Source organism: Pyxicephalus adspersus, chromosome 5 (genome assembly GCF_032062135.1).
Source record: "Pyxicephalus adspersus chromosome 5, UCB_Pads_2.0, whole genome shotgun sequence".
Taxonomy (NCBI): domain Eukaryota; kingdom Metazoa; phylum Chordata; class Amphibia; order Anura; family Pyxicephalidae; genus Pyxicephalus; species Pyxicephalus adspersus.
The window spans coordinates 123548398-123571301 of NC_092862.1; positions in this window are offsets into that span (position 1 = coordinate 123548398).

Consider the following 22904-nt stretch of genomic DNA (forward strand, 5'->3'; position numbering starts at 1 on the left):
AGTGAAGGGGAAGAGCACGCAGCAGGGTGCCGCTCCATCGTTCTCCCTCTCCCCTCTCCATAGAGCAGAACGTTGCTGTATGTACAACACTCGTTCATGCATCGTGCAGTCGTTTGTCGTTGAAAAGGATCGTGAAAGATCCTTTCCAATGACAATTATTGCACGTGTGTACCCAGCTTTAGGCTACATTTATTAGGAAAATTTTGGAAGAAAAAGGACAATAGAATAACAACAAGAATGATTGTGTATTTTTACCTTATTGGGTTCTATGACAGCCAGGGGCATAGGAAATAATTTACTGGTACACAAAGGAATGAACTCTAATTTTAGTTATATACAAATAAACTTTAGTTTGATCAATGTTTAATTCAACTGGTTCAGAATAAATGTAGCCCACTGTATGCAAACTCAACAAATGCCCATCGATTGTACTAATACACACTTTGGTCAATCCATGGCTAAAGAACATAAATGCACATTTAAGATTTGCATATGTGAGAATGCTCTAAAATAATTTAAGCAGAAATCAGGTCTCAAAAACTGTCAGATACCTGTACAATCAAAGGAAACTTTGTAACCAAGGTTCTTTTTATTCCATGCTCAATATTGATCACTTTTGGTCAGTCGAATTCAGAATTAAAGAATCTTTTTATTATAAATTTATTAAAATGATCAAATTGGATGCTTGATTGGATGATAAAACTGACCTGTGTATTGCCAGCTAACATATAGGTGTTTACCAGTGCACATGCGGGACCACTAAAGTGTTTGCTGTTTGTGACAAAATAATAAACCAGTAACTTTTTTATTGCTGTGTTGCTATTGGGAAGGTTCAGTCTCTCTCTCTAAGTCAACATTTTCACTGTAAGAAAATATTTTGGAAATCCCATAATTGTACATATACTATACCAAGTATATGTACATTTAGGGGAGCCAGTTTCCTTTAACTTTGTGGTACTTTTCACTAACTTCCTGATGTATTCCTGGGATAAAACCACTAATGGGTTAAAAAATATTTAATTATGAACTCCATCCAGCTGTATTTTCCCTCATTTAGTTTTTGGGATGACTAGAGAGGATAATATTCCTCACACAGACACAGAAAGCAATTTACCCTGACCATGTTTGCTCTCTGTCCTTACTCTATCTACAAAGCCACTTCAAAATCATTTTTAAAAGAAACAACAAGTATATACATAGCTTTGTAATTTTACAGAACAGTTGAACGCAGAAGCTAATAATAGACTGTCCTTGATCTGTAATCCTGTATGCTCCATACAAAGTAAAGGATATTTACCTTATTTGGAGTAAAGGTATTTACCTGCGACATCTCAGAGAGAATAGAAGAATGATACGATTCCATCTTACAGCAAAGATGTAGTGATAATGGCCCTCTTATTTTCCATCTAGTGGTATTCAAGATCACTCTAAGAACAAGTATTTTTACATTCTGAAATATATGGCCATTGATTTAATTCCAAGCACGGAAATTGAGCACTGGAGCTACAATTTCAACAATGCACTAGGATGCCCTTTTCTGTAATACATTTAATACTGTCACAGAAGACTGATTGCACTTTTATAGGAACCTTATGTATCCCCTATTATCGGGAGCAGTTCAGACTTTTGCAAACCACTAAGCTTCATGCTTTAGAGATTATGTCACATAAATTAAAATGAATCTGCAAGTTTAGGCTTTTTTAAGGTTATGCTAACAAAAAGGGTAAGTGCCAGTGGGTGCCAAATGTTATTTGCTCAGAATTAGTTTGACCAGCCCATCGATAAAGTAGGGAAAATTATTTATGACATCATAATACAGTGGAGACAGGAGAGAGAGCATCACTGATTTATGTTACTTAGAGACCTACAAGGCAGAACAATGCACAATGATATGTGTTTCCTTTGGGCATCCCAAAAATACATTGCTAGGTTATTTGGCTGTCCACCAATTTGGACTGAATGTAAGGACATCAGATTGTGAGTTCCTCTGAGCGACAGCCAGTAACATGACTATGGACTTTATAAAGCACCAAGTACTAGGTCGGCACTATATAAATGCAAACTATTGATATTATAATCATAGTTTACAATATAAATATTATATAATAATTCACATAAATATATTATATTAATATAGGCAATGCAAAGCAGACAATTAGAAAAGATCTGGCTATAGTTATCATTTATCATTATCGTTATCATTTACCTCCTAGATTGTAACCTTATCTGGCCAGGGTCCTCTCCTCCTCCTGTGTCACTGTCTGAAGCTGTCTGTCATTTGCAACCCCCATATAATGTACAGACCTGCAGAATATGTTGGCCCTATATAAATCCTTTTTATTATTATTAACAATAATAATATAAATATTACTGCAATTTGCAATTATTTGCAATAATACTGCGAGTAGATCGCGGAGCCCTGCCTTTCAAAATGAACTATCGCTCACAGGAGTTATTAAGTACAAGTTTTTTTTGTTTGTAGATCATTTTGACTTTGTCATTTTAAAAGTAGCTCTCAAGCCAAAAAAGTGTTGGCACGCCTGTTTTACAGTATAGAAAGTGCAGACAAATTCATATTGAATCTTCCTCATAAGAAACCAATATGGATTCAGAAATACCTGAATTGTTTTGTTTCAGGCCAGTGAAACCCTTTTTCCTAGTTTAGATTTACAGATTGCCATGTCACCTCATCAGCTGACTTCCCCCGTGTACAGTATAGGGATTCCTGACTTCATTTCGGTCAGGTTTTATTTAGCATTTTATTACAAATTGGCATTGGAATTTCCAATATTTATACCCTAAAAGCCTTTTAAACGATATATCTCCTTGAGCCATAAACTTATCTAAACTCAAAACTCTAACAGTTAAAATTATAGAGATACATTTATAAAAAAAAGTGTGGATCTCATTACAAATTACCACTTTTTTGATCCCCACTAAAATTTATAAAAGGAAATCAGTTTGTATGGTGGTGATCAGCACTTTGAGTAACATAGCTTGCTGTGCACTTCCTTTTCTTTCCACTTAAAACCAGTAAGAGAATAAGTGGACATCACCGATCTCCACCGATCTCCTTTTCTTTCCACTGAAAACCAGTAAGAGAATAAGTGGACATCACCGATCTCCACTATCTTCTAGGACGTTTGTCCCCCTATCAAGATGGCAGATTCAGATCTACCGTAATAAATGTGTTTGCAGAAAGAATGCAGATAAATAATACGATTACCAGTTCATTCATTGATAGGAAATAAATTATTGAACTGATGACTATTCATTAAAGTGGAGGCAATGCCAGCTACTTACCACTAATATATAATAGAATGAACACAATAGTGTTACTATTTCATTAAAAAAGAGATTTGGCAGTTAACCCTTTTCAAAATGTGCCCTATTTATACCAATGTAACTTTAATTCTATTTTCTTGACATTACAAACCTAACTAACCATCGTGTTTCTCTTGCATGGTGCAGAGAAGATAAACTAAAATGAGTTGTGCCATTTCTCTTTCAAAGCTGAGAACTTTAAAGCAAAAAAACACCCTGCAGATTACGACAATATGTCCAACAGAGGCAACAAATCAAAGCTGCAGGACTTGAATGGTATCCACTGCTTAAACTATGCTGTAGAATAGTTTCAAGGCTGCAGACAACAATGATAATATAATAAATCTTCTTGCAGCTTCTTTTAGCAAAATGCAGATTTTTTTAGTATTGTTTGTAAACAATATTCTATATGTTTTCTATTTGATAGAAAGGTAAAAGGATTTTGCAAATGTATTAACAAGTTTAAATATTAAACAATGCAAAGCCCCTAAAGACCGAGGATTTAATTATTGTTAACATTAATAAAATGCTAAAGGTTTACATAACAACACTTTGAACCTAGTTGCTCTATTTTGGAGAGTAAAAGTAAACACAAGTTTAAGTTTGTTTAGAGCATAATCTTTGCATCCCTGTGGAATTATCTCACCATTAATCAGCCATCACACAGGATTACTTCCATAGTAAAATGTGTTTATTCTTAAATATTTTGTCTTTGTTGTGATGACATATTGGCAATGCTTTTGGATATGGAAAATGCAAGAGAATAAAAAACTACTGTTGAGTTCCAATAAAAATAACTAAAAGGCTTTATACAATTGAAAGTGCTAAAAGACAAAAGTAAACAGAAGAAGAATACTTTTGGTATGAGCTAATAAGCTGAAATATGTACACAACACACAATTTAAATATTCCATGATATGTGGATAGTGATGATACATGTTTTCAAATGTAAAGTTTTATAGAATGTGCTTTATAAAGGCAATATGGGAAAATTAGACAGACAAACTCTACAAAAAAATGAAAACCATTTTAATGTACAAAGGTCAAACAAAATGGAAGCCACCAAATAAATAATAATCTAGGTCACTACATTTTAGGTAAGGGGGAGGGAGTAGGCACAAAAATGGATGGGAAAACAGATGGGAAGGAGTGACAACATCCATAGCTCATTTAATACCTGAGGTTTAGATTCCATTTGGAGACAGGATAGCTTGATGCTCATTGGAGGACCTAAACACCATTCAGTAGACCCTCTGTCTGTAAACCTCCCCCTTAACCCTATCAGAATCATGATGAGGTCCTACATGGCCAATATCTCATTGATAATGGAAAATTGCTATCATGGGATCTGGGAGTATAGCCAGAAAGTGGTGGATTGCAGAATTCTATGGATGCCTAAGCCATAAATTGCAAACTTTTTCATTTAAACAGAAGACCCATATACCTGTTTAAGGTCTAGTTTTAATATTATATGAAGATGCTTTACAGTAACATGGATGGGCTACCCCAGCATACTAATGTAGTTCGTTAGGGAATTAAGCAGTGTAAGTCAGTGGCTGGTATTCACATCTTCCAACCTATGAGAACTATATTGTTTTGTATATACTGAGCCACACATGCAGCTCCATGACAGAATGTAGTAGCTACATCATCCGCACCTGTCCAATAAAGATAACCAATGACATCAAAACTGCAAGAAGACTGGGCAAAGATGCAACAAATGCAATGAATCGAGGAGAGATATCACAGATGTCGAGGGGAGCTATGGCAGGAAAGTGTTCCGTAATGTGCCCATATGCTGAGTATACATGCAACATGGTGGCTCAGTGGTTAGCACTCTGGCCTTTGCAGCGCTAGGTCCCAAGTTCAAATCATGACACTATCTGCATGGAGTTTGCAGGTTCTCAACGTGTCTGTGTTGGTTTCCTCCCACATTCCAAAAACATGCAGTTAGGTTAATTGGCTTCCCCCAAAAATTGACTGTAAATAAAGACATATGACTGAGGTAGGGATATTAGATTGTGAGCCTAGATTGTGAGGACTTTGTAAAGCGCTGCATAATATGGTGGCACTATATAAATACTGTGTAATAATAATAATAATACATGCATATTATGGCAAAGCCCTTAGGACCTTTACCACATTTTCTTGTGCTTTAATTAGAAGGGACCCCCGCAGCTTGAACATTCTTAGTAGTAAGGATCCTGCTTATATATTCAAGCTTCCCCACTTCAAGCCTCTGACTGCAATACCACAATAATGTTAGGTTTGGCCAGAGAACCTCTTTAGTAACAACATAAGCCTGCTGGACTTTTTCATCTCAGCAGCTGCACAACGTTCAATCCATTACTGAGAATGAGTCTGTTTGTAGCAGCAGATTGCTTGTGACATGATATGAATGTGATGCACCTGTGAGAACCTTCACATCAGTGTCTCCTTCTTATATACCCGTAATTCAATCCAAAGGGATACAGATAAGAGGCTGTTTGGAACATTCCAAATATTTTGCTGGTAGAAAAGTCCGCTGGTTTTTATCAAGATCAGATTGTTTCTCTGGACATTTTTTTGTACCCTAAAAATAAGTATTAAGTTTACTTTAAGTAAAAGAGGAAAAGTCAACTAAGTTTTAGAAGAAGTTAAACAAATAAATCAGTAACATTTATAGGATGTTCACATTACAGCACACTACAGACAAAAATAGCCAAAAATTTCATAGATCAACACAAGTATGGGATGATCTGTGTATCTAAAGTTAAAGGAAAACTCCTCAAACAATATAGAAGATACAAATGCTACAAAAGCCATTTTGTAAATTACTGTTTTTGAAAAAAGAACTACTTTAATCTGTAGTTTTCTACTAATAGAAAAAAGTAATGCAATATGGCTAACTCTCCTCCTGTATCACTGTCTGTATTAGTCTGTCATTTGCAATCCCTATTTAATGTACAGCGCTGCGTAATATGTTGGCGCTATATAAATCCTGTTTAATAATAATAATAATAATAATAATAATAATAAGGGTGTTCTGCACGTCATTGATCTACAGAATTTTAAAAAATGTGATTTGCTGCTTGAGTGATTGGTTCACTGATCTTCTCTGAAGCCTGCAATAAGATACAACTAAACATTTATACACATTTCATTTTGGGCGGTATACTTCTTAAGTAGTGTTGGTGTTCAAATGCAGGTTGTCCCTATATTCCACTTGAAAATGGCGGTTCGAATTCGGGCAGACCGGCCTGAAAAACACAGAATTTGTGTTCAAAAATATGTTAAAAAAAAAAAAAAGGCGAACCCCAGATGAACTCTCAGTGGAGTTTCTCTATTGAGAGTTCATTTGAGTTCAGTTCCCATGGTCACCGAGCTGTACTTATCATTGATAAGTACAGTCCGGTGACCGTGGGAACTTTGCGGTCACAGCTGATTGGAGGTACGCGAGTGCTTCCAATCAGCTGTGACTGCAGATGAACTCTCAATGGAGTTTCTCCAATGAGAGTTTATCTGCAGTTCAGTTCCCATCATACTTATCAGCCCGGTGACCTTGGGAACTAATCTGAGGATGAACTCTCAATGGAGAAACTCCATTGAGAGTTCATCTGCTGTTCCACTGCGATCCCCGGGCACTAGAGGTTAATGAACAGGAGGATTCCCAGGGCTTCAAGAATTAATGCAGCCCTGAGAATCCACAGCGATCCCGGGGCACTAGAGGTTAATTAACCTCTAGTGCCCAGGGATTGCAGTGGAACTGCAAATGAACTCTCAATAGAGTTTCTCCATTGAGAGTTCATCTGCAGTTCAGTTCCCACCGTCACCGGGCTGATAAGTACAGGAGGCCCACAAGTGTTTCCAAACAGCTGTGACTGCAGATGAACTGCTGTTCTGTATGTGTTCTTGGATAGAGATTCTCCATCCAAGAACACATACTAGAGTTACACTAGGAGTTGTCAGCTCCGCTCTCCTGATTGCTCTTGCAGTTTTACACAGTGTCGAAAAAATTCCCCCCCAATAGACTTTAACGGTGTTCCAATTCAGTGTTCAATCACCCGAATAGCTGCCGAATCGAACACTCAACTATTCAACACTATTCTTAAGGCTTGTCTATGAAAGGGATGAAAACACTGGAGCTTTCCTCATTAGAACAGAGATTTGCTTAGGTGCTTATAATGAACATGAACGATATGGGAAGGACTGAAACAAACAGCTGTTTATTCAGAACAGACAAAGGTAGGAATCAGCTGTAACATTTGTAAAATTCTTGTAATGTATATAGATCCTCCAAAGGGAAGTTTTTTCTCAATAAAAGTAGAGCTGGTTTTAAAACCTAACTGGACATTTTTTTCTTTTCTTTTTTTTATAGTTTTGGACACAGTGGGTAGGAAATAAAATTCCTGTTTGTCATTCTGTGACCTACCCATGAGGGACAGTTTTCTTTTTACAGACAGTAAGGGAAAATCACCACAATTGGGGCAAGGATGTTAAAAAAAGAAACCCTAAACATAGCCTGTCCAATCAGATTAAAATTAAATGTTTTGACTTCTTGGAACCTTAAATTAAAAACAACCCCACTGTTAACTGTGATCTTCAACGGAAAAGTGTGTATAAAGTGTTAGACCCACCCCGTCTGGATCTTCAGAGTGATTTTGCAGCAAAAGGCTTTGAGAGAGATAGTCCCCATTGTTAGGAGAGGGGGAAGGGGTGTCATCCATAACTCTGCATTCTGTGTAATTTAATCTTTCTATTATACAGGTGTACACAAAATCTCTAGACTATTTTACTTAGCCATAGCATGCCCCCTGCTGACTGCAGATGGTAAATATGAAACATTTACATTGGCGTATTGGCATGCTTCTTGTTAGCACATGAGCACTGCAGCAGAACTAATTAGCTCCTTGTTCTGTGCTCTCATGTACAGGGGATTGAAAGAGGCTGATACAAAATCAAATTTGAGTATCTGAACTGCTTGCATTAAAAAAAAAAACAATAAAGGATTAATTTATGCAAACAGAGCTGTGTCAATGCTTTATTTTATATTTGCCTGAAGGTTCAGCTTTATGTAAAAGTTTTTTATTTCTATTGGGAAGCTCTATTTCATTTTCTGGCACACGGCAGTCACAGCATTAGCATGTATATGGAAAGATTTACTCACTGCTAATTTTCTCTCTAAGCTATGCATTTCAGTCTCTATAGTTCATTCACCTATAAATAATAATTTTGTTTAAGATACATTGAAACTAATTGGCTTATACTTTTAGTGGAGCGGTTATTTTTCTGCCCCATAGCAATTACCTGCAGATTTATCTTTAAATGACTCACATAATTTATTTCTGCAGCTGAGAAAAGCTCACACACTGTTTAGCTTTTCTTAAGGCTGTAAGTAAATGTATTATTTCATACAGACGAAGTAAAGTAATCAGTCAATTCATTGTAAATATTGCTTTTCAAGCCTAATGTATCACAAGGCTGCATTAGAAGCAACAACATATTTAAAAATATCAATGTGTATAACATCTCATTCCTGATCTTATCACATGTCCGAAAGGCCATAATCCCTTTTTGGAATTATCTTCCTTTTTCTTCTTTTTTTGATAATTAATATATGTTCTGCATTTTTTAATTTCATATGTTTTCCTTTCACCATTTTAATTCTTTTATTTTATATTTTTAATAGTATACATAAAACATATGCAAAATCTTTGTATTACAAATAAACACCTAAAATGGAACAAAGGATACCCAGAGCACCACGGGTTTTCAATGAACTATAGTTCAATATTATTATTGGCTATTTTAAACAATGTAACAAAACAAAGGAAAAGATACATATTAACAAATTATAAACAACAGCACGAAGAGTAGAGAACAAGTAAGAATAGTAAACAAGGTACAGACATAGCTAGCACAGCAGACTATTTAATAAAGACCATTTTAATTACCCATGAAAAAGTATAAATAGAGCAATGTATCAGATGCTAATAAAGTTGCACATATTAACTGGTGCAACATGTTTTCAGACCATAAATCATACTGAATAATGCTTAAATTACTGGATCATGGATTCTCTGTGTATCATCCACAGCCCCAGAGTCTTGTCAATGCCTAAATAACATCACCAGCAAATAATTTCATTTAAAGTTGCAGTTTTTAAAAAATTGAAAATTAGTTTGAATTACATTTTAACGCTTTAAAGCCTACATCAAATTTTAGGGCTTGAATTATAATAATCAGATACAATTTACCTTCATACAGCTATCACAATATCATACTTTCAGCAATAGGGGCCCTTCATAGGCAGGCAGTGTGCACTCCATCTAAAGTCATACATTCATTTTCAGTTAAGTGGCCTGCAGGGAAAAAAGTCCTTATGAGTTTCACAAAAACTTAGACTGAAAGATCCTTTGCAGAAAGTAACTGGTTCTACATATTCTGTAATATCTTTCCTAATAACTCAAAAAACATTTTACATAAAAATTATAAAACATAACTGCAAAGTAAAATCAATCTGATACTTCCTAAATGCCACCATTGCAGTTAATTGGTGATTAAATGTTCCTATCAGGCTGACTCTTTCTTAATGTCATTGATTTGTGGTGACCCATATGCACCCTATTATTGAAACAGAACAAATGTGCAGTTGGATAACTGGGGCTTAATGGCTACAGACAGCCTTATATCAATGTAATTAAAGGTAAAAGGGTGAACCCACACTACCTGGAAATGTTATCAATTAAATTAAACGCAACAGCAAGAATCAAAGCTCTAGTCTACATGGTTAGAAAAGAAAAAATGATTTTTTACTTAAGCTGTCCTTACACCTGCGGACGGGACCGGCAAAGGTTTTTCGCCCACAGCCCCAACTGCAATAGATTTGTCTTCAATTGCAATAAGTACAGAATAAAAAAAAACAATTAAGAATTGAGTTAAAATGGCAAACTGACTTTTCTTTTTAAAGCCCATTTTCATTGTGTTTTGGCTAGAGAGTAGAAGGGTTAGAATTTCCATAAGGTATTACAATTTGTGTACATTTTGGGAATATTTCTTTTAATTTATCATCAAAACAGAAAATGATGACAAATTATATTACAAAAACAGGTTTTGGCAGAATGACAAAAGTTTAGAACTTCTAGAAAGGTTTTAATAGTTTTCTGTCCACCCTACATTTAAAAACCTAAAAAAGAAATTGTAACTAAAAGCTAAAACAGTGTGAGCTCCACAACCAGGCTACCAAGGTGTGATAGAATCTTAGACTGAGAGTCCTGATAAAGCAGATCCTTCTGCAAAATGCATTGAGGAACTTATATGGATTTAATACACTTTGTGACCATCATAACAATGTAAACGTTTCATAATAGAATGTTCAGCAGATTATGTTAAATAGACAACACAGATTGCTTTTTTGTATTTATATTGTGCATGGATTTAAATTGTTATCACTATAACCATAATGAAAATTTAAATAGCTTGTTAAAGTTCCATCAACCTGCTCAATGTGTAATGTATTTGCTGTTACATAACAATTTAATAATCAACTGTAACATGCCAGCAACTCATGAGACGTGATATTCCTCTTGCACCTTTCCCTATTTGCCATATTTTTGCTTTTTTGGAACCATTTTCTCATAAACTATATAGACACGCACAATATTTTATTATTAAAGCTGAACTTCAAGCAAACAGCTAAATGCAAAATGTCTGTTTATACATTGATAGGATTTAGACATCTCAAAACAGTCCTGTATAGCAGAGGACCCAATCTTTTTTGCTGCAGTTTCCCTTTTATCTATAGGCCTTCTCTTTTACTTTGTGAGGAGGAAAAAACAGCACACTGATGAGCCAATTTCATTGTCACATCCCATTTCAGACCTGATATATTAAACCTAACCAAGACTGGTGATGAAAGAATATCATAGGAGAACCTGGGTGACCCAGTAAACCTGGAGTGGATCTGATCCAGGGCTGAAAACATTTGCCAAAGAATCGCTAATGTTTTTAGGAAAGCCATTTCAAGTTTACTGGATCACCAGGTTCTCCCATGATAGTCTATTTTCTCCAGTCCTGGAGAGCTCTAATAAATTAGACCCCGTTGTCTGCTCACTTCACCACCCCCTGTCTTTGTTGGTATGCTCATTTATTTGTAACACACCTGATTGGATCCTTGTGCTGCTTATTCCTCTCTTACTCCAAACTCTTCTGTACAGTGGACTACAAGAGGCTGATACCAAGTAATACTCTTGGTATTGGTACTCACACTGCTTGTATTTAGATTAATTGCATTTAATGAAGCATTATTGATTACAGAGCTGCACTAGCTTGTGCCTTTTATGTAAGCCTGGAATTTAACTTCAATCAAAATTCATTATTGCCTTCTCTGTTTTATACATGAGAAATAGATTATTGGCTCGTGTAGCATGTGTTTACAACATTTTCCTAACATTTAATTAAATTAGCATTTGTAATTTCCACAGTCGTCATGCAGGGAATAGAAGTGATATTGTATGAGAATTATATCAATGTAATCCTCAAATAACCAAAAATAAATGTTAAATTATTACATCTTATTTCTCACAGGGATATTGTTTCTGCATTTCAGAAGATTTGACTTTGGATTGCTACTCCACAAAAAGAAGTAAAGAAAAACACAGATATAATTGAAACTAAAATAAACAATAAAGTAGATGTAACCCCTGACTGAATTACATTTAGTTTCCTAAAGCACAGTGAACAAACAGAACCAAATTGCCCTGTTTGTTTGTCCTTTTAAATAAAATACTTAATTTGATATCTATTTTTGCCTCCTTGAGCTTCTGATCTCAAGCAGTCCATTTGTGGGCACTTGCTCTCTACATGCACCCCAGGGACTGCTTTATGGCATTTCCCAAATGTTCTGATGATGGCAACAGTGGACAACTATTATTATTATTATTATTATTATTATTATTAATAATAATAATATTTTCATTTTTATTATTAATAAACAGGATTTATATAGCGCCAACATATTACACAGCGCTGTACATTAAATAGGGGTTGCAAATGACAGACTAATACAGACAGTGATATAGGAGGAGAGGACCCTGCCCCGAAGAGCTTACAATCTAGTAGGTGGGGGAATTTACACATATTAGGAGGGGGATATGTATTGGTGGGAAGTAGTGATGGTTTCAAAGGACTGAAGAAGATGGGTAGGCAAGTTTGAAAAAATGGGTTTTGAGTGCTTTTTTTAATAAGCAAAAATTACGAGCAAGCCGAATAGGGCGAGGAAGACCATTCCAGAGAGTTGGGGCAGCTCTAGAGAAGTCTTGTATCCATGCGTGTGATGAGGTTATGAGTGAGGAAGTCATTAGTAGGTCATTGGAGGAGCGGAGAGAGCAGCTGGGGGAGTACTTTTTTACCAAGTCAGAAATGTAAGTGGGAAAAGAACTGTGGAGGGATTGGAAGGCAAAGCACAGGAGCTTAAATTTGATTCTAAGGTGAAATGGAAGCCAGTGTAGAGATCTGCAAAGAGATGCAGCGGAAGAGGAGCGGAGGGAAGGATGGAGGAGTCTAGCGGCAGAATTCATAATAGATTTTTGAGGAGAGAGTCGGGTTAGTGGAATACCAGAGAGGAGGATGTTAAAGTAGTTCTGACGAGAGATAAGAGCATGTACAAAGAGTTTGGTGGTCTCTGGGGACAGGTAGGGGCGGATTTTGGAGATGTTGCGTAGGTGAAAGTGACAGGACCTGGAAATGTTCTGAATATGGGGGGTAAAATGGTTGGAGTGGCTCAGTGGGCAGAGACATCATGTCTGATTTTGTCTATTGTATCTCTAAAGTAGGTGGCAATGTCTTGGGCAGAGAAGGATGTTGTGGGGGGAGCAGGTGTGGGGCTTAGGAGGGAGTCAATTGTGGAGAAGAGGTTGCGTGGGTTGAAGCTTGAGAGGAAATGACTGCAGAGAAATAATTTTGCTTGGTGACAGTAAGCTCAGTGTTAAAGCTTTGTAGTTTGGCTTTGTAGCCCATGAAGTCAGCGCTGAGGCCAGATTTCCTCCACTTGTGCTGAGCTGTGATTATTGTGCCAGGGTCAAGAGTTGGCAGGGCGGGGGTAGTGGAAGGTGGCAGGAGCAACATTATCCAAAGCCAAGGAAAGAGAGTGGTTTAACATGGTGGCAGCTTGCTGGATCACCCAGCTTCACTGAGGAAGGTGTATCCTCCCCAGCCTTGGAGAGCCTTAATAAATCAGACAATGCCCCTGATTCATCAATAAAATCCGCGCTCGCTGGAAGCGCGAAAGTACGCGCGGCCATCTCGCGAATACGAATGCGCGACCGATAATCCGATTCTGCTTGATGAATCAGGGGCAATGTATAATGAATGCTGAAACTGCTGCTTGTGGTCTCCATTAGAAGCCAATGGGATAGGGCAACAATGCAGAAGCGCATTTCACTATATAACAGTAAGTGCCCCAACTGGCAACCTCATGGCAGGATAACCATGTAGTATAAATTTATTAAAAAAACTATAGATTTAAATTTACTTTAAAGGACAAGAAAACTTTCTAGCAAAGTTTTCTCTAGCCTGTTTCCCATCTTTCCCATTCACCTAAATTTTACCTAAATCCTTAAGACCGACAGCAATTTTTAAATCCTAATGTCAGTGCATGGGGAGTTCAGTGCCATAGGCTTCTTGGGTCTTAGGGAAGAATCATTTTCCATTTTCTATCTATTTATCCACCTACAGCCTTGGCTTTGAGATCTAAGTTCTGTGTAAGTATGCAGTCCCACTTCTTTTGCTGTCTACATGTAGTCCCCGGGTTACATACTAGATAGGGACTGTAAGTTTGTTCTTAAGTTGAATTTGTATGTAAATCGGAACAGGTACATTATTTTAATAAATGCAATTAGTACAGATGTTTGTCTCAACATAACTATAGTTTCAATACATTGAACTGATAACGACCAACAAGTCAGTAAAAGCTTTATGAGGTTCAGAACAAACAGTTCAAAAGTATTGCAAGTGTTTCTGTACTGTAAACTAGAGGTTTTGAATGCACAATGGATTAGACAACCTGTCATGTGAACACATTGAGGAGAGAAAATCAGAGATGCTCATTTATAAGGAAACCTCATCACGGCTAAAACAGAATGAGGAGGCATAAATATATCTGTACAAATCTTTCACTGAATGTTTACAGAAATTTGGTGGAACTAATCACACTATATCCATCTTAAGCTCTGAAGATTTTCTAAAAAGACCTTCCAGATTGTCAACTAAGGCCATGACTATATTTAGACTTTTTTATCTGGTGAATGTTACACTGTGTAATAAAACAACAATGTATAAAAATATGTTATGAGAATTGTTGCAGGTTACGAGAATAAGATACATTGTTGCATCCTTTTTTCTACTTTTTTTTTATTGTTTTCAAAGACTAAAAAATTCTGGTCCTGGATTCCACCTTTAACTAAATTAAATTGACCCTTTCATTAAAATGTACACCATGATGCAAGATGTAGATGTGTGAAACATATTTAATGAATTATTAAACGGATTATGTATTAAACAGATTTTTTTTGCTGTGCTATATTGTACTCTAATTTTTATCCCCAAATTATTATTGCTTTCAGCAAAGCTAAATTTATCCAAACTTAAACTTCATTGCTCAGTCTTGAACTCACAACTCACATGAAGATCTGACCACCACTAATCATTAAACCAAAGCAGTAATCTGTTTACTACAAAATAGGAATGTAGATTCCAATCAATTAGGATACATATTTCAGACTGAGGTATTCATTGTTCCTGCATGAAGCCTATGCTAGGTAATGCAAACACATGAAGCTGAGATTATTTGGCCAAAAAAGTAAAAAGAGCAAATAGCTGGAAAGAAGAGCCATGTACAACACAGTTCAGTGAGGGAGGGCTTGATAAAGCTTGTAGTCAATCTCACAGAAAATGAGGTGGGCTCCTGATACCTTCGATAGATTCTAATGCTTTTTGTGTGTAAAGAAATGGCACTACAGGTAGTCCTCGGGTTACATATGAGATAGGGACTGTAGCTTTGTTCTTACGTTGAATTTGTATGTAAGTCAGAACAGGTACATTATTTTAATAAATGCAATTAGGACAGATGTTTGTCTCAACGTATTATTAGGCAGCTTAGTGTCAGTTACCGTATAAAATCCTCACTCTGAGCTAATCACAAACAAAGCAAAAAGAAAAAAATCTTTATGGAGCCTAGACATTCAATAACTTCTAGAGCAAGCTATGCTTTGATATGCAAAAAGAAACAACTGCTGAGTTTGTCTTGGTCATTAAAGAATTACAAGAAGTTGCAGAAGAGATCACCCCCTGAGATCACCCACAACCTCAGCTGTGTTTAACAAAAGATTTCTTCTGCAAGTAATGCAAACCGCCCCCTTCGCCCCATCATGCCTCCCTGCTGCACAGGAGCAAGCAGGGAAGCCCCGTCTGTATCTAGGAGCCATCTGTATGTTGGATGTCCTTAACTCGGGGACTACCTGTATTCTCATCCATGACAGGAGAACTCTCCACAAGTGTAAAAGATATACTTGAACTTTAATGTGTTCTGCAGTTATAACATTATAACAAAAAAAAGAATTTGCAATGTTTGCAGATCATTGAATTATCAAACAGATAGTAATAAAATATTAAATATAAATGTGTCTATGCGAAGCATATAGACAGCTGAACAAACTGATGGATTCATTTAATTGCTTGAGTATCTAAACATACATTACCATGAAAGAATTTAATAATAAATTAATAAATCTTAAACAAGGATTTTCTGAGCGCAGAATAGAAAAAGTTTGTTACACACTATTGAAAAAAAATGTTTTCTTTGTATGAGGTTTATTTCTTCTTTCAAATCTGTTTATTAGGGTTATACATAATATAAAATACAAAACACGACACAAGAAAAATGAACAAAGGTCAAAACATAACAGAGCAGTTACATAACATTGTTACGTTACATCATAATAACGTTACATCATAATAACATAATAATATAATAATATGTGGGTCCCTAAAGCACTAGGGTGGGCAAACAGAGAGCATCAGATTATTTCCATTTTTAACATAACAAAAGAAGCTTTATAATTTACATTGCATATATAAAGTTATCAAGTACTAAGGGAAATGGAGATGGTAATAGGCATGTATATGCAATTATACCACCTTATCTATTATGGGCCCACCCATCATACAATAAAAATTTGTAACATATAAATGGCTTTCCAGCCAAATAATTGGGGCGGGCAATAAACCTAACCCTAAACAGGGCCATAGATTAGAAAGAAAGACCAAGAACTACACTTTTCTTGGGGAAAAAAAAATAGGAGAAGAAAACCCCTTACAAAACAAAAAGAAATGAATAAAGAACATTAAGCATAGAGGGGAACAGAGAAAAGAAAGGAATGGAGGATAAAGGGGAAGGAGGGAATTAGGTAACGGAGAGGAGGGAGATAGGGAAGGAGCCATGCCCGTCTTGCCAATAGTAAAAGCAATCATAGGAGTATGATTCAGGATGTTAAGACGTAATTGAAAAACCACTTAAATGACCAAGGTTTATTTCTTGAAGCAATGGGACACATTTGTAGTGGGCATACATAAGTAGTAGAATTTCCACAATTAGGAAATCACAATATCCAAATTCTCTGTTTCCCTCCTAATTGTGCACTGATGGATAACAAATTGTTTAGATTAAAAATAACTCTTTATTTCTTTCAGTAATACCACAAACCAGCAAATACACAATCCAAATAGGCAACCCTGTGCTCCCCTTTTAAAGCAGAACTTCTATGACACTTACTGTCTCATCTATTTCTCTGGGTGCTGCACCGTCTCTCTTTTCTCTCGTCACTATCTGCTTCCAAATATTCCAATAAGTCTATTGCAGTTTTTCTATGTGACCCCTAACCTCCTAATGTGGTGGCTCATTTTGACTCATCCCACATGTCAATGCACATCCGGAAGAAAAAGAAGCATAGATTGTCTGTATAGGTGGATTAAAAAATAATCTTTATATTAAATTAATAAGCTTTATATTATTATTAAGCTTGGATAACATTAAACTAGTAATGGAATTCATATAGCAACAGCCCTAAAATATTCAGCAGTAAAATATTGAATCTTGGGACCATTACCCAATTTGGGAAAATGGATAGGAAGTTGTAATAAGTTTTTGAAACATTTATTCAGTACACATTCTGTGTAGTGGTGAAGTGGTGAATAGAAACGTAAGATAAATAAAACTCAGGGATCTGCAGAGTTGGCCCTCTTGCTATAATTGATAGTACCTAACAGTGGGACTTGAAACTGCTATTTCTGTAACCTGTCATAGGATCAATTAAATAAATATTATTTTTCATTCTTTTTCTGTAAGGATGAACAATGTTGTGCAACTGGAAATTTCTTTATGATCTGAATATTACATTCTGAAACCAGGCTCCAAACACTTTGGTCATGTAACACATTTTCCCTTTAGTTGTAGGGTAGAAAACCTAAAATAGGAGTAGGGATGAGCAAGTGAGTTTTTAAAACTCAATCTTGCGGCGAATTCGGGCATTCTCACTTACCAAATTTTAAGCGAGAACGGCTGGTGTAATTTTTCAGATCAAGGTCAAATTTATTTTTTTTTGTTTTTTTTGCGATCCGCATTCATTGACAATATCCCCGGGACTAGAACTCAATTAACCTCCAGTGCCCCAGGGATCGGAAACAGGAGGATTCCTCTAATCCTCCTGTTAAAATTTCCTAGTTCTTCCAATTGTTTCAAAAAATTTCGCAAAACCATCTGAAGTTCGGGGACATTTTCACGAGAATACCAGAGGTATTCTCGCTCAACCGTGAATAGGGGCATTAAGCTGCACAACAGTTCTGGTTTAAGGTTGTAAGGTATATTAGAAATACTATAATACCACTGACATTAGAAACCATTTTTGTCCTACTAACACTGACAGTGCGCCTTATTTTACTCCCACTGTCACCAATGAAGGGGGATGAGGGGATACAGGGGAGTTTGCGGTGGGTGAAGGGACCCCTGGAGATGGAGTTTCCTGGAAGGGGTTTTCACTGGTATATCCATTTCTTTTTTTGACTTTATTATGATATATATGGCATACACAATCTTACCCCCTGGGCTTTTCTAACTGTGCAAAGGCCTTGGTATATTCTAGATACAGTCTAGGATGCGATACAGTCTAGATCAGCTTTTATTGCCCTTTTTAACATGGAAGAGGCATTAAAATAACTTTTTATATCTTCAGGGAATCCCTTCTATCATTTTCATAACCCATAGTATATTAGCATGATGGTCAGTGGTAAGAATGCCACTTATTTTGCTGTCCAGTGGGAAGACTGTCACCCTTACAAACCATAAAGTTCACTGGTGTCAAATAAGTTTACCTTACCCATTGCTAATAGAGCCTTTCAGGGAAATTAAAACTTACTTTACTCACCCCTAGTGAGTTGGCATTTTCAAATGTGCACATTTAAGATGTGTAAGATAGGCACAGGCACACACCCAATTTGACAAGTCATTTTCCACCATAAGATAAATAATTACAGCAAAAACTTTTTAAAGAACAAAAACATTTTTTTTCAAATGATTCTGTAAATAACAATATTGGCAGTAATGAGCGTTGGATTCCTTCCAAATGTTCTATGTCATGCTGATGTGTAGAAATTCTATCAACAAAGATTGTTGTTATTTTACTTGAATGAAAATTGAGAAAATGTAAATTATGTTGCCAATCACAAAATTATTTTGTTAAATAGAACATAAGAATCAAAATGTTTGCCATTGTTTTCAATCAAAATGATGAAAACACAGTTAGCTTCTACATCCATGTGCTCCACCCCTCTGCCAGTTATACTTTTGAGTTTTGAGGTTCATTAACCTACGAAAAACTGTTCAGGTCTTTTTCTTGCACTCCCCAGTCCATGCAAAAAAAAGTGACTGGCCAAGATAAGTATCTAAAATTGGAAACAAGAACACAACTGAAGTAATTTATCCCTGCTCCATAACACTTTTGTAACCATCAACCACCCTTGATCAATAGAACAAATAACTAAAATGTTGATGTGATCATGTTGAAATGATAAAATCCTAATGACTCTCATTTAGGATCATTTTCATTTGTGTTTTTGTTTGTTGCTTCTGTCACTGATCTAAGAAAACAGTTCTATTGCAGAATAATATGAAGCATGTGGCTTTGTTTATTCACTTTGTTGCCTGTGAAATGGTCTGCAAGTTCTTTGCCAAGCCACACATCATCCTTGCCCTTTACAGAGACACACTACACGACCTTTTGCTTTTGAATAGCTCAAGTCTTCAGTTTTAATGCGTGTGTGTCACCACAAATGGCTCGTAACAGAAATAGAGAAATTTAATACTTAACTGGAAGATTTTAAAAGGATAAGTTAATAGATGATGACTCTAACACTGGTTCTTCTACGTGCAGGCATTCATGTTCAATTTGGGACAAGAATAGGGAATGGACATAATGCCGTTGCATCCTAAGTTAGACAGAGACCCAAACTTTTGAGAGAACCAAAAAGGAAAACCATTAGGGGCAAACATGGGGTGCTTAGCTGATCATTTGATATTGTCTCTAGATGACCCAATGGCCAGTTAGAATGCTCAAAACTAAACTCCTAGTGGTCATTGGAAACTATTTCAAGTCAGATCGAGCCCACCTTGTTTCCTAACTGGGGGGCATCCACAATCATCTACCCTTTCCTCCCATTCATTTATTGGACTTTTTGGAGGCTTGGCATTACATGTAACCTGTGACCCACCTATCGCGTTCGATTACAGGACGCCGCCATCTTCCTTCTTTTCTCCTTGATTGCTTGTGCCGGGATGACATAACTCATTTATTTATCCCTAGGATATGCAGCTCAGCTTTGTCTCCAGAAACCTGTAGCAATCAGGCAGGTAAGATATTATTGCAGTAGGGATATCTCCTGTTTCCTTCCGCAATAATGACCTGCCTGATCAAGCATTTGTCAAAGCATTTAACTAGTGTAGGCCGCGTGCAAAGTCAAACATGTACTATCTATCCTTTACAAGGTAAGCCATATGCCTTGAATAAGCTGAATACCCCTTAGGTACCTACAGTGAATTTAGAACTACACTACACTCTGTGTGACACAGAGAACAGTGGCACATAAGAATTATTAACATTTCTGCCCTTCAAAATTTATACCCTTGTATTGTTCTATTTTAATCTGTGAGAAGCTTTAAACTGTCTACTCAAAGACCTAAAGGAGCTATAGGTTGAAATTCATTGACATCAGAAGAACAAACAAAATGTCATATTTAAATTCAAGTGGCCAAAGATGCTACATAAACAAAGAGAGAGCAGATGGCTTTTTTTAGCTGTAGTTCAATGACATTTACATATAATGAACTGAGTGGCCCCCGTTAAGCAACAAAAATCGTTTCTGAGGACTAGACAGCTGACCTTTTGCAATAGGCTTGGCATTATATCTCATTTCTGCAACACATTAAAATAACAATGCTCATCACAGGCCAAGACTTCTGTTGTAGCTTTACATATGAAATATATCTTCAGCTTCTTTTTATTACTCCAACATTAGTGATATCCTCCTCTTATTCTGGGAGAATTTCAATGAGGTGAAGCTCTGCTGACTTCTACCATCAAGTGGAAGCAAAAAAAATCTAAAATCTTTACATTTTTACCTTGCATGTGATTGGGAATTTCTTGCAAAATTATTTTTCTTCACTAAGTTACGTGAATTATGCCTTGCACAAAAATAATTTCCATTGCTAAACTCCTTTTCTAAATCAATCTCAAAGGTATCTCTCTTTTGTAAAACATTCACTTCAGTTTTCCTTTAGATACAGAAAAACAAAGGCAAACATGTTTAAATCTAGTTTGGATGACAACCATAGCTTCATATATATTATATGATCACCATAGGTACAGAGAAGGAGTCAGCAAAACTTCTCAGGGACAGAGAATTAGTTATTAGGATTACTAGGATTAAAAACCAAAGCAGGGTTTGTCTAGTGAATGGTAAGCTGCAATGTATTGTATATTGTTCTCATGTTTTTAGTGTTTATTGACATTTTTTTAAGTCTCATATTCTTTACAAAAAATTAGCAAGCATGAAAGTAAGCACTGACTGACCAATGAAGCTGCAGACACTGTGGAGAAATTCCTCCTCAACATTCATATTGCAATTAATGAATTTAGTCCCACTAGGATCACCCTACTGGCACTATTTTGGTGGCTTTCTAGTCTCTTCATCTCAGAATGGAATGAAAACAATGAAAATGATGAGAAATAACATCTGTAAACTTTGAAGAGGAATTGCTTCAGAGTGCTGTCTTTCTACAAAGGTCAGTAAGGGCATGTTTTACATCATAAGGGTTAAAATGTCTTACAACATATTTGCTGTGTGTTAAGAACAGTGTTGTGATAAAAAATAGGTAATGCACAGTGTAGATCAGTGTTTCTCAACCAGGGTTCCATCTAAAGGTTCCCTGAGCAATGAGTAGTTTGTGACTTTCAGGTCAGTTTAACAGATACCAACGATCTTTTTGAATGTATGGGTGGCAGCCTTTCTAATAGGAAAAGTAAGAGGAATTCTTCTAACGTACCATCACTCTAAGTTACTTTGAAGTGTGGATATAGTATTTATAGTAAGAGTTACCTGAAGACCTGACAATTATGTCAAAGGATTCCGCTGTGTTAAAAAGTTTAAGAAGCACTGCTTGAAGAATATTGTAAATACTTAAATGTCCATTTTTATGCAAACCAGAGTAAAGCACAGTGGAACATTTGCATGCTCCTGGTTATAAATTCTGGACCGGGGATCCCCTATGTTTGACACCCCCCTCCTGCCACGTATGACTGCCATGAATACTCAAGGACTAACAGTTAAGCAGAGTGTGCTAGTGGTGGGTTGATCAACGTAGATGAAAAGTAGTGGAGTGCTCAAAATAGCATGGCAGGAAGGCAGCTCATTACCAGCAGAGTGATCATGTACCATATACCCCTTTAGTCACATCATTACTGTTCACACTCAAAAGCAGGTTATGCTTTATTGGAGATCAGCAGATATAAAGTGAAGTCCTTTGACACTTAGCTATCATTGGTGCTAGTAAACTGGGCTTTTAATTGACAGCAGCCTGATTTTAGATTTACACACAAGGTCAATAATAATAAAAATAGAACAATAAGCACGTCTACTGCAATTACTGGTTGCCATTGTCCACAGGCATCCTGGTAGCCCTTTGCTCAGCCATATTAAGAGTTTAAGAGACCTCACAAATGAGTAAGGTATCCTAAACTTAACAAAAATGTTAACTGTACAACAATTTCTGACACTTACATTTGGTAAAGCCAATTGAGTACTGATCAGTGCAGCGTTTCTGTACTTTGATTGCCACAAGTGTAAGGTTTTATTCTAAGGCACGTATAATACACATTAATGTCTGTGCTATTTATAATGATTTTATATAGACTAGGCTTTATGTAGTGCATCAAAGAGATCAAATTCGTTTTATTCTATTTAAAGTATGCGCACATTTAGCTGCTGTAACTAATACA